A 14054-nucleotide genomic window follows, 5' to 3' on the forward strand; every position below is an offset into this window, starting at 1 on the left:
TTATCCAAAATAGAAAAATAGAAAAAAGGTTATCCAAAAATAGGTTATCCAAAAGTACTTTTGGGTTGCAAAACATATGGTATTAGAGATTGTTAATTTCATATAATTAGTTATATCTTCCCTTTGATATAAGTGTGGTTCCAGTAATTCAGTACAATTGTTCTGTTTTACATCAGATAGACTGAACCAGTGTGATGAGTTTTTTGAGAACTGTGACAGTTGCATTTATTTGTTTTTTAGCTTGTTTTGCTTTCAACTTGTTTAATATACATTCCTTTGAAAAGCTGGGCTATTAAAGGAGGGAGAAAGGCTTCCAGTTGCCTTTCTTGGTGGCTGCACTCAGCATCACAGAGATGTTATTTATGCAGATAGAGAGATTATACCTCCTGTGAAAGGCAGTGACCATTTGCAGGTGGAGATGTTTCTGGCTGTCAGGGGGAAAACACACAGTCACAGCAGGGAGGTGACCGCAGGATGCAGGTGTAGAGCTGTGGTTCGGAGACAGTGGAAGGACTTTCCCAAGGGACGTGGCTCTACGTGGGGATTGGTGCCATGCAGGAGGCCAGTGAAAGGCTGCCAAGTTAAGAAGAAGACTGAAGGAAAAGCTGTGCCCTAGGAAACTGGAGTAGACCAGGGAAGGGGTGATTCTCCTTATTTCAGTTCTTTACCAGCCCTTTTTGTTTATGCTGTCTTATGTAACATGTTTTAGGTATTTTCTACTAAAATAGTGGTGCTAGTACACTCAAAGCCCCATTGGAATTCTTGCAAAGCTCACTTCAAGGAAAAGTTATATATAGGCAAGTCTCTGCCTCAAGCTTTTGGTTGGTTTAGGGGCCAACATAGGACCAAGTTTCATCTTTCTTTGGTTTAGCAAGTTGAAACAGGATGTGTGGGGATCCTGTAGCCCTTTTTGTTTTGATTCCTCCTTTTCATTAAGTGAAGGACTTGTATTTTGGGAGAGGGAGGTGTGTATGTGTGTATATCTGGAGAAGAAAAAAATACGATGACATATTCTTGTGCTTCTCTCTTTTCTTGAATATGACATGCTGTTCTGCTTCTAAAAGACATTAAACATGTTTTCTTAAGCAGAGGTGTTTATTTTAGAAAAGGAGATTGGGCTGGTATCCTCTGTTTTCTTAGGGACCCTGTAAACACAGAGAGCTCAGTAATACGGGTGTCCCGTATTTACATCAGGTCTGCACTCCGCTTGCAACATTTCCAGGCTGGAAACTTATTATGTTATTAGTGAGGTGTGAACTCCAAAATCCAGAGGTGAGGCTTCCAGAGCTCCTGCTTAACTGGTGCCTGTGTGGAGGTCCCACAAGGTCCCTGGTACCTGTGCTTCCCGAGGCACATCAGTGCTACCCCAGCTGCAGGGCCCAAACATGCTTCTGCCCTCGCAGGGTGGGACTGCTGTCTCAAATCATAGACCTGATACACAGCTGCAGGGTAGGTATTCTTCTCCCTTTTTGAGCATTTGAGCAGCGCGATATAATTGACTAGATTTTAAGAGTGGTTAAAAAAAAAAAAAAGTGCTGTTCCCATTTTACTGAGTAGAACAGTAGTTAAATTACTCAAATCCTGCTGAAATGATAATGTATTCCTCTGCCCAGAGGTTTGTGAAGTCTCATCTTCCACTGGAATGACTTACTTAAAAGAGGATAAAATTACTGGTTGTGGGGTTTTTCAGTCATATCTTCCGTACTTGTATCACTTTGCTTGGAATAATTAAATATGCATTGCACCAAAAGGGTTGCCATCCATGCTTTCTTCCTGGTTAAAGAGTTCACCAGCAATTCTAGGTCTGTTTTGTGAGAAAGGAGAGGATTTGCAGCTGTGATGTAGATGAAATAAGGCATCTCCTCATCATCTATCATTAGAGACTCAGATCATTTGGAAAATGCATTCATAATCTTTCTCTCACCTATCACTTACTTTTGGCTTGACTAGTTTTTTCTTGGCTTATGCTGGATTTCAAGCATATTTGGTTCTCTACAGGTGGAGAGAATGTAGGTGCCTTACTGTGGGCTATAAATTTCCCTAGGTAATGAAACATCTGAAACTTAGTCACTGCATTGCTGGGTGCTTTAATACTCACATTCTTGTTATATGTTGCCAATTAGTACTTCTCTACTATAGCAATGGGTAAATAGAGTAATGAGTAAACCTTACTTAAGGAAAATGCCTTGGGGCATTGTTGTTCTTTCTTTGGATTATTTTAATTTTATCTATTCACATTTATCATACTTACAGCTGTGTAAATGTGCCAAGGCTATATTCTGAACTTGCATCAATAATAACTAGAGTTTCTTCCCCAGATCAAGGGCATGTGTAGTCTTTAATATCTACTTCACATAATTTTTGAGAAATAGAGCATGCTTGCGTATAAATAATAGCCTTAAAAAAGCCAAAAGGCCGAAGATGTAATAGCTCATCTGTCCTGCCTTTTTGTGTCAATGGCAGAGTGCTCACCGTCTCATCTTTTCTAATCTTTTTGTTTAGGTTTATTGCAAGGTTTTCAGACAGTGCAACTTCAGTCCCTCTGTTGAGCAGACTGTTCCACAAGCTAATATCTCAATGCCAAGATAATTTTCTTGAGATTGTCTATTTTTTATTTTTATTTCATTATTCCTTGTTTTATCTTCACGTACCAGCCTCTAAAGCATGTGGTTATTGCTTTTATTTGTAGTTTATTATGTCTCCTTAATTATCACTCTGATATGCGGTACATACTCAGCTAATTTGTATTTCCTTATAAATCTGTTCCTTGAGCACTTTCTTGTGGTGGAGTCCTCTGAGACACGGTGTTGCCTCTGACAGGCATTCCCGCTGATACAGGACCGTCCTGTTCTGCCAGCTTACCGCCCCACTCCCACAGACACTGCTATCGAGGGCTGTTGAAAATATTGTTTTACATTTGGAGACTAAATTTGATTTGGGTTTTTTGGGGTTTTTTTTTTTTTGGTGTCTAGGTGTAGTTCAGTGCACTTTCTTGCTGTGACAGCAGACCATACCACAGGCGGAGCCTGTTATCACACCTGTAGTTTGGGTTGCCCAGCACTTTCTATTATACCATGTTTTTGTTGCCTGTGTGAGTTATTTGGATTGACAGTTTTCATGGAGGGGGTCTCCCGCAGACGTCTGCCAATGGTTGAATAGTTTTGAACATCCTGTCATAATCCTGCTGGTTTTGGGAATCAGCTAGGGAAAAATAGTTTGGGCCATGTCAATTCTTACAAACAGTTCAAAAAGCCTTGGCATCTTCGTGCTCCAGGGGGTAACAGCAGAGCACTTACCTTAGTTCCGCTCTCCTTGGGGAAAATCCTTAAGATTTGACCAGGTTATTATCACCTGGGTATTGCAATTCACACATGTTTATCAAACTTTTACAGAAGAACATCAACGTTATTCACCGGAGCTATTATTTTCACTAAGAATTCTCCAGCGCTCTGTACTTCTTCAGTTAGTAGGCCAAGCATAAAGCACAACTGACTTTTGTATACCCACTAATTAACTATAATGCAAAATAAATAGAATGATTCTCATGAGAACATAACTATTAAACTCCCTAAAGTTGCAGTGTTTGCTGTTTACTTTTAAGGCTCTAAACATCTGTAATAAGGAGTAAGACCTATAGCGGGGGGGTAAAGACTCCATCCCCTGAAACAAAGAACCAGTCGGCTTTCTTTTATTGGCAGCTGTAGCCTTCAAAAGCAACCTTGGATGGCAGTGATTTCTCTGAGGCAAATTTGTCGATGCAATAATTTGTACTGGAGTTTTCAGTGCATCAGTTTTTAAAGTAGGGGTAATGAAAGGTTGTATCAGCCCGATGTTCTGCAAAACCTTACCAAGCAAGGGTCAAGAATTGGTATTTCTGATGTAAGATAGGTTTCACACACTTAGAAGGCTTGAAAACTAATCTTACTAGGATGTTATGTCTAAGTAAATAAATAGTGCCATCTGGTAAAAGCTGTGCAAATAGTGACTTCTCTGGTGTAAAAAAACAACTTTTGGAAATTTTTGAGTATTGTTTTTTACATTATATGCTTAAAATATTATTTGGTCACAAGATTGTTTTGCTAAGTAATGTTATCACAGCTATTCTACTGTAACCCTGGCTTTTCTCACTCTATACTCCATCATTTTTATTTTGGCTTCTTTGTCAACCATGAGCTACGGAGTCTGTACATACACAAAAGATAACTGTAGCAGCACAGTAATAAGAGGGGTACTGGATTAACTAACAGAAGAAAACAGTAATTGCAAATCTGGTTGTGCTTTATTTCATTCCTAGAACTCCAGCAAGATTATTGGATTAAGTATTTCAACCACTGTTGCATTGCTTTATTTTTCCTTGGCTATAGAAGTTGCTTCCTCAGAAGTACTCTTGCACTCAGTACAAACCTGTTTTCCTGGGAATAAAACACTGTGGCTATCATTACATAGTAGAATAATGATTCCTATATACTGATATTATGCAAGTTAACAACCAGTAATGTGGTCTAAACTATTACTAGGTGCTAATGTGTCCAGAAGGGCTTGCCAACACATGGAATTGGAATTGCTGTTTTGAAAGAATCATTCCAGAATAGTTATTTTTGGATATCTAGGTGGATTTCCTTATTTGAAAATATGCAAGCTTTACTCCAGTTTAAATCAGACAAACACACTGCTTCATTAGAATGTTGGAACCACTTGAGACCTAATCTGAATTAGTGATTCCAGAGTAATATGCCAGAGTCAGAATCTTCATAAATTTCCCAAACTAAGATAAACCATAATCCTGGCTGCAAAACTAGATTATAAACACATTTTAAAAATGTGAAGTCTTTTTTAGGTATAAGGTACACTGCAAAATTATCTTCAATTGATGTGAACTGATGAGAACACTAGTAAAGTCAGCAAAACTATGAAATAAGCACAGTTAAAAGTCTTTCTCACTCAAAAGAAGTAGAATATTAGTTCCATACTGGGCAGGGGAATCAATTGAAGCTCTACAGATCTGAGGTTGACCTATATTTCTTTCTTCCTCTGTGAAGACCAAGGTTTTTGCAGAAAGTGTCTTTCTCGATCTAGCCCACAAAATGCATCAGAGACAAACTCTGCATTTACATTTTGCTGCATCTGAAATACTTAGTCACAACACTTTAGTGTGTGATCTATGCATGTATGTATTGTATTGTAAGCACGCAGTTTTGGCAAACAAGAAGGAATTTTGATAAACAGGTAGAATTTTACTGCCTGCTCCCAATGTATTTATTGCAGTACCCTATGAGGACAAAGGAAAATGTCTTTTCCTTTTAGTTTGCAAAGTTGTAAGAAAACCAGATGGACTTGATTACCTATTTACAATTCAGATTTTATTAGTAGGATATTATTTTAAACAAAGAAGTGATGTAAGAAGTAAAAATTTAAAACAGGCATGTGGTTTTCATATATCATGATGTAATTCATTTCTTTGCTTTAAGAAATACCAAAAGTTTGAGGAATTTTAAGTTCAGTGTAGTTACTGTTAAGTTTTTCTTGAAAATCACCTGACATGTTTAAAGCAACCCCCTTTCCAAGAGATCATTTCACTAGTCATAGAATCATCTAGGTTGGAAAAGACCTTTAAGATCATCCAGTCATTTGATACTTGGCAAGTGTATTCTCAGGAAACAGAAATTAAAGGCACTGGATGGTTTAGAAACAAACAACAAACAGAGGCAAATCTGGAAGGTTTTCTTATTTTAAAATAATTTAACATATCAGATACTGGACTGCTGTGCACTCAGGCCAGCATATATCCTATGCATCTCAACTTACACAACAGTTGTTTTCTCATGAGAATTCTTTGCAGCTCTCAACATTCTATAATCTTTTTGTGGACATTTTCATTTATTTAAAGTTTTACAGAAAATTAATATCCAAGTTTGGAGTCCACTGTTGACCTGAATGTATGAAAGAGAGAGAGAGTATTCTTGATGTAGTGTGAACTGTGGGCAGGATTCCAGAACAGGAGTTTTGATGTTCCAGTTCTATGAGCCCAAACTGAAAGGCTTTAAAGGCCATCTGCTCCTCATAATACGTTCTCAGGCCAGTGAAGGTATCTACAGTTACTTCTGAAATGAGAGGTAACAGCGCCCTCAGAATGTTGACATACCTGCTATCTAGTTAGTACTTTTAAGAAGTCAAGTTGTACATCTTAAATTTGGGCCTGCTATCTTTATAATTGGTTCATATTCTAGTATAAAGTTAACTTCAACATTTAAGGTCAAAAGAACCTAGGTTACAGCTGACTGAAGGGATATGGAAGTTGTGTATCCTGTTTACATTTATATCTGCTAAAGATGTGCAGGTCTTTTAAAGACATGGGGATGCCATATGGAAGCAAATGTGTCCAGCCTGGGCAATCACTATTATTGCTGTTTTGATCTAGGAACACATCAGCTTGTGGGAAAATCCCCACATCTGTTGCTCGTGGGTTGCCTTACTATGCAGGTAGCTCAGATTTTCAGAGCCTATTTGCCAACCACAGATTTGCAGGCTCTAGTTTCAGCCCATCAAAACGGCTCTGAAAACCCTAGCTGTACCTGGTCATTCCAGCATTTCCAGGCTCCTGCCTCTTAATCAGAGGGCTGGAAGCTTTGTTTTGGCTGATTGGCATGGATGGGGACCTCAGATGTTATTTCTTTACAATGAATGGCAAGTCTACCTTCTCTTACAGAGAGCATGCTCTGAAAGTTATCTTTCACATTCATTCCAAGTGGAACCACTTGGAAGTGTCTGTATTCAGAGACCTGTGTGTTACAAAAAATTCTACTAAAAAAATTATACATATATTCCTGATTCTGGATTTGAAAGGAGGAACTTGTAAATTTAAGGCTAGTATTACCAGTGCAAGATGCAAGAGTTTAGCACCTTTGGAAGAAGGGGCAGGCAACTCAGGAAGAGTACAGGGATCTCATTAGGTCATGCAGAGATGAAATTAGAAAGGCAAAAGCCCAGCTAGAACTCAATCTGGCCACTGTTGTAAGAGATAATAAAAAATGTTTCTACAACTACATTAACAACAAAAACAGAGCCAAGGAGAATCTCCATCCTTTATTGGATGCAGGGGGGAACATTGTCACCGAGGACAAGGAAAAGGCTGAGGTACTTAACGCCTTCTTTGCTTCTGTGTTTAACAGCCAGACCGGTCATCCCCAGGGTACTCAGGCCCCTGAGCTGTAAGACAGGGACGGGGAGCAGAATGGAGCCCTCATAGTCCAGGAGGAAGCAGTTAATGACCTGCTATGCCACCTGGACATTCACAAGTCTATGGGGCCAGATGGGATCCACCCGAGGGTACTGAGGGAGCTGGCGGAGGAGCTTGCCAAGCCACTTTCCATCATCTATCAGCAGTCCTGGTTAACAGGGGAGATCCCTGATGACTGGAGGCTTGCCAACGTGATGCCCATCTACAAGAAGGGCCGGAAGGAGGACCCGGGGAAGTACAGGCCTGTCAGCCTGACCTCGGTGCCGGGGAAGATTATGGAGAGGTTCATATTGAGTGAACTCAACAGGCAAGTGCAGGTCACGCAGGGGATCAGGCCCAGCCAGCATGGCTTCATGAAAGGCAGGTCCTGCTTGACCAACCTCATCTCCTTCTATGACCTGTCGCTGTGGATGTCATCTGCCTGGGCTTCAGTAAAGCCTTTGACACTGTCTCCCACAGCATTCTCCTAAGGAAGCTGGTGGCTCATGGCTTAGACAAGCATACTCTTCGCTGGGTAGAAAACTGGCTGGATGGCTCAGCCTAGAGAGGAGTTGTGAATGGAGTTAAATCCAGTGGGTGACTGGTCACAAGTGGTGTTCCCCAGGGCTCTGTTTTGGGGCCAGTTCAGTTTAATATCTTTATCAATGATCTGGGTGAGGGGATTGAGTGCACCCTCAGTAAGTTTGCAGATGACACCAGACTGGGTGGGAGAGTCAATCTGCTCAAGGGATGGCCCTGCAGAGGGACCTGGACAGGCTGGACCGATGGGCCGAGGCCAGTTGTATGAGGTTTAACAAGGCCAAGTGCCGGGTCCTGCACTTCGGTCACAACAACCCCATGCAATGCTACAGGCTTAGGGGAGAGTGGCTGGAAAGCTGCCTGGCCGAAAAGGACCTGGGGGTGTTGGTGAACAGCCGGCTGAACATGAGCCAGCAGTGTGCCCAAGTGGCCAAGAAGGCCAACAGCATCCTGGCTTGTATCAGGAATAGTGAGGCCAGCAGGAGCAGGGAGGTGATTGTCCCCCTGTACTCGGCACTGGTGAGGCCGCACCTGGAATACTGTGTCCAGTTTTGGGCCCCTCAATACAAGAAAGACATTGAGGTGCTGGAGCGTGTTCAGAGAAGGGCAACAAAGCTGGGAAAGGGTCTGGAGCACAGGCCTTATGAGGAGCGGCTGAGGGAACTGGGGTTGTTTAGCTTGGAGAAGAGGAGGCTGAGGGGAGACCTTATCGCTCTCTATAACTACCTGAAAGGAGGTTGTAGTGAGGTGGGTGTTGGTCTCTTCTCCCAAGTAGTTAGTGATAGGATGAGAGGAAATGGGCTTGAGCTGCGCCAGGGGAGGTTTAGATTGGATATTAGGAAAAATTTCTTCACAGAAAGAGTAGTTGAGCATTGGAACAGGCTGCCCAGAGAGGTGGTGGAGTCACCATCCCTGGAAGCGTTCAAAAAACAGGTAGATGTGGCACTCTGGGACATGGTTTAGTGGGCATGGTGGTGTTGGGTTGATGATTGGACTGATGATCTTAGAGGTCCTTTCCAATCTTAGTGTTTCCTAGTTTTTATTTTCATTATAAATAATCCAGCCACCAAGCCAGGAAACATGAAATTGCTACTCTACCCTTAATTGGTTTTGTGGTGGACTTGGTAATGTTAGGTTAATGGTTGGACTGGATGATCTTAAAGGTCTTTTCCAACCTAAACGATTCTATGATTCTAAGATTGAATCATACCTAGATGGATTTTGATAACCTTACAGAAATTCAAGGAGGAGGAAGCAATAGTAGTTGACACAGAGTGGCTGAGATAGATGATTAAAGGATTTGATTTTTCTTAATGGTACTGGCAAGGGTTAAGCAGGATTCTGAATATTTGACACACATCTTAGTTTGAGCTCCTAGGACTTTATAAATTGTGTGCCTATATCCTGGTTTCGGCTGGGATAGAGTTAATTTTCTTCCTAGTAGCAGGCATAGTGCTGTGGTTTGGATTTAGTAGGAGAAGAATGTTGATAACACACCGATGTTTTAGTTCTTGCTAAGTACTGCTTATGCTAGTCAAGGACTTTTCAGCTTCCCATGCTCTGCCAGGTACACAAGAAACTGGGAGGGGGCACAGCCAGAATAGTTGATGCAAACTGACCCAAGGGCTATTCCATACCATATGACGTCATGCTCAGTATAGAAACTGGGGGGGGGGGGGGGGGGTTGGCCGAGGAGGAGCGATCGCTGCTCGGGAACTGTCTGGGTATCGGTCGGTGGGTGGTGAGCAATTGCATTGTGCATCACTTGCTTTGTATATTATTATTATTATTATTATCATCATCATTATTATATTGTTACTATTAGCATTACTATTTTACTTTATTTCAATTATTAAACTGTTCTTATCTCAACCCAGGAGTGTTTCTCACTCTTACTCCTCCAATTCTCTCCCCCATCCTATCGGGGTAGGGGGAGTGAGCGAGCGGCTGCATGGTGCTTAGTTGCTGGCTGGGGCTAAAACATGACAGCCTACTATTTCTGTTCTTCTGCATCATTCATCTATATCTTTAGATCCCTGTTCTTTATTGCACTTACCTGTATATACACACATATACATATATCTCTCTACAAAACCAGTAGTAATGAAAACACCAGCAGGTACCTGTGTACAGAAGTCCACTATCAGATTCGTGTATTCATTCAGAAGTAGGTAACACAATGCATTTGGAACATGAGACAGGCTTTTATCTTCAGTTGTCTGTTCAAATTTGCAGTGTGGAATCTGGCTTCTGTGAAATAAGATGGTGACCCCAGTTCAGTTCCTGGTATACAAAGTGTCCAGATCACAGTTGACAGTAATTGGAACTAGGTAGGCATGGCTGTCTCAGTAGAAACGATTTGAAAGGGTCAGCAGTCTCAAATATCCTCTGTTCTTCAAAATGCTGTGTATAAGTAAAGGCAGAAAAATGTTTCATTGAACAGTCTCAGAAGATGCACCTCTTACGTTTTTACATTCTCTGAATAAAATGTTACAGCTCAAGAGGACACCTGATTAGCACTTACAATGTACATTGATATGGGAATATATTCTTCCCCTGAAAGGAGATTTAAAAATCTCTTTGAAATCAATGGTATGACAATATAGCTTTTAATCTTAAGTTTTGTTTTGGTTTGGTTTTTTTTTTTTCTCTTTGTAGTACACGTAATGCATTCTTTTCAGTCTAGAACTGTATGGGGTTTTTTATATATTTTGCTCTGAATGGTGTTCATTTCTGCCTCATTTTCTGTCTGAATAAATCATCTCAAATGTAACTGAAGTAGAGCAGTTTTGCTAGCCTGCTTGGTGATAATTATAAAATAGCTGAGGAAAATGACCTGCTATTGCTGGCTTGCTTTAGAGTGGGGTGACTTACGGTTCTGTTACTAGTCAGTCAGAATCCATTGTTTAAGTGTTGCATGACTGTCAGTAAGCATACCAAACCATCACAGCCAAATGAATGCCTTGCAGGAGAGACACTCAACTACCTATCATTTACGTTTAGCAAAAAATGTGAAATGACAACGTAGAGGAAAATTAGAATCAATCAGTAGAAGCCAAAAGCTGTTTAATGTTTTTGTAGAGAGTGCTGACTCGACAGGGTAAGTGGCATCAAGAGTCTTAGAATGAACCAATTCACTTTTGTTCCTGAATTTCCTTCCTGCACAAAATTGCCAGTTTTAACAGCACTGGGACAAATCATATGAAGTCTTAGAAATGTGGGCTGGTGCCTACTAGGAGTAACAGGCAAAAATATTCATTTTCATCTCTGGTGAAATTGAAATGTAAAATAGACTTCCAGAGACAAGATGGGTAATATATTATCCAGCTCTGCTACTTCCAGTGTCACTATCCGAAAAGGCCCCGTCAACTGAAAGACGTAATACTAATTTTAAAACTTATCTAATTTTTCAACAGTAGCATCTAAAATGGCTTCAGTTTAGACGGAGATTTGGGAGGAGAAAAGGATAAAGATGTGTAGTGGTATCTAATTTTTTACTTTCCTTACTTAACATGAATTTGACAGCCATTTTGTACAATTTCATTTGTTATTTCATGTATACGCTGAAGCTGTTCCTCCTACTGCTGTCTCTTGGGAGAGAAATTAATTAAAACAGAGTTAAAACAATATAAAATTTTCATTAATGGAGGACAGTAAGGACACATAATTGTGAGTTAACAATAGTCCCTTTAAATTTCATATTTCAGAAAGAAGTTCTGATATTTTCATACTTAGAAGCTTTATTCTAGCCTCATTTCTATCTGTAAACTTATTTTGTTGTCTGTTTCTTTTCATTTTTTATGTGGGCATAGCAGATCAAAATAATTAGCTGCTGTTATTCACACATTAAATTATCCCTCAAAGGAAAGAAAATGGTTTTAAAAGGTGACAAAATTAAGCAAATACAGATAAATATTTATCTGCATATTACCTCTCTTCTTCTTTTCATTTAAAAGAAAATATATCCACTTTTTAGAGATATTGATGATCTAAGCAAGTGATCTAAAAGTAATAAATAAGACAACCCTCTGAGACGTGAGGCAAGGAGGAGAACAGAAAAGGACCGTTGTGCTAATACCTGAGAACAGGGCAGCTGTTTAAGCCAGGTCCTGCCTCATTTCATGAATATATCAGGCATAGTGAACTGAAATGCCAGAAAGAGGGTGACGATGCTGAAGTATGCTTTTGTGGTATGATTTTTCTGTCTGAACGTTAGATTTAAAAAATTGAACTCTTTACAAGATGATGATGACAAGATATAATAATGACTGGGACAATCAATTAGAACATTATTAAAAAAAAAGGCGAAACTAGACTTTCTCATGTGAAGAGTACTTCTCAGACAAAATTTCATGTTGCTTTGTTTGGAATATTTCATATATTTCCAGGATTAATTTATGTATTGTAGTGTAAAGACAAAAGAATTATTGAAGACTGTTAACACCTCTCATTTTTGGAGGAAGTTCTGGCTTAGCCTCTTGTCATCTGCATGAGGTTAGCTGAGTTATTTACTGCTTAAAATCATAGTTTTCTTATGCTCAGTGGACTTTCTTAACTAAATTCTGAAAAGATTCACCTCATTTTATCTTGCTGCTGTGCTCTCTGAACCTGTTCAGTTACTGAAATGGCCACATTTGGTATCCACAGAGTGATTGAACATGCTTTGTCCCAGCAGTGCAAGGACTTTTCAGCATTTTTTTAAACTTTATTTCTTCCATGAAACTAGGAGCTGTTCTGATACCGGGAAATCATAAGAGCAGTCAAAATACGCTTTTAGTGTCCTACTTATAGCTTCTAAGTGACTTGTAATGAAAGGTGCAAGCCATTTTGATTTGCCTGTTTGGAAAGTTATGTGGAAACAAAAGCGAAAGAGGAGGTGGGGTCTAAGAGCAGAGTGGGAGAAAGATCAGCTTACTCCCAGGAAACAGGGAGTGTGGCTCTAAGTGAAAGGATACTGACTTTTAAAATACTTTATTTTTTAATAAAAAGTGTCTAAAGCATAATAACTGCATTTAAAAATTTTAATACTTAACATAAAGGAATAGCGAAGTTGGAATAGTGAGCACTTTACTTTGAGAAACAGCACAGCTAAAGTTGCAATTGTGCGTTATTATATGTCAACCTTTAACTTTTTTTAATTCTTTTTTCGTAAAACACGTGCTTTATCAGAGATACTATGAAGGAGATCACTGAACATCTTGTCTTGCAAACACTGGAAGGCCAAGACACTTAAAACTTTCCATAATTTCCATTAATAACTAACTAACTTTCTAGATAGTTAAATGGAAACATGTGCAACCTGAGTTACAAAAATGCTAACTGCTCACAGCTGCGAGAGCCATCAGTGGAAACTCTCTTCTGAACACTGAATCCACTAAACCAAAAGCTTTATCTTCGAACTGGCAGCCTAATTAGGGGTACCTAGGGAGTTTTGGCTATTACGTCTCTTAATCTGTGCCCATTTTGCAGATGGGAACTCTCCTCCCACATAGTACTGGCAATCCGCATTGCCAAGTGTAATGTAGAAACTAATTCTTTGAAATTTGTAAGCATTAAGAATCCCGTGTGATGGCATTTTGGAATAGGATACTATGGAATTAGTAAGTCTGTGTTTTGTCTGATGTTGGTGTGGAACTACATGAGGAATGCCAGAGATAAACAGAAATATGAATAAAACACAGGATTTGTGAGGACAGAATCACAGAAGGGTTGAGGTTGGCAGGGGCCTCTGGAGGTCATCTGGTCCAACCTCTAGGGTCACCTAGAGCCAGTTGACCAGGACCATATCCAGATGGCTTTTGAATATCTCCAAGGAAGGAGACTCCAGAACCTCTCTAGCCAACCTGTGCCAGTGCTCAGTCACCCTCACACTGAAAAAAGTACTTCCTGATGTTCAGAGGGAACCTCCTGTGTTTCAGTTTGTGTCCATTGCCTCTGGTCCTGTCACTGGGCACCACTGAAAAGACCCTGGCTCCCCCTTCTTTGCACCCTCCCTTCAGGTATTTTGTACATATTGATGAGATCCGCTCTGAGCCTTCTCTTCTCCTGAGAAGAGAGTGCTGAATAGTCCCAGCTCTCTCAACCTCTCCTCATAGTAGAGATGCTCCAGTCTCTTACATCCTGTGGCCGTTCACTGGACAGATGTGATGCAAACAGACAACTAAAGAGAGAATGATAATGCCCATGGATTTGAGCTGGAGAAGAATTATCAGTCTAGCATTTTTTATAATCTAGACAAAATGTTCAAACTTCTTATTTTTATGTGTAATTTATAGGTATTTTTACAAGTGTTAAAACA

General features: G+C 40.0%; 1 protein-coding gene across 1 annotated transcript in view; it reads left to right on the forward strand.

Annotated features, from left to right (window-relative positions):
- The window catches only part of SEMA5A (semaphorin 5A), a 246221-nt gene that overhangs the window by 141301 nt on the left and 90866 nt on the right, over positions 1-14054 (forward strand). The window lies entirely within an intron of this gene.

Source organism: Pelecanus crispus, chromosome 2, assembly GCF_030463565.1.
Source record: "Pelecanus crispus isolate bPelCri1 chromosome 2, bPelCri1.pri, whole genome shotgun sequence".
Classification (NCBI taxonomy): domain Eukaryota; kingdom Metazoa; phylum Chordata; class Aves; order Pelecaniformes; family Pelecanidae; genus Pelecanus; species Pelecanus crispus.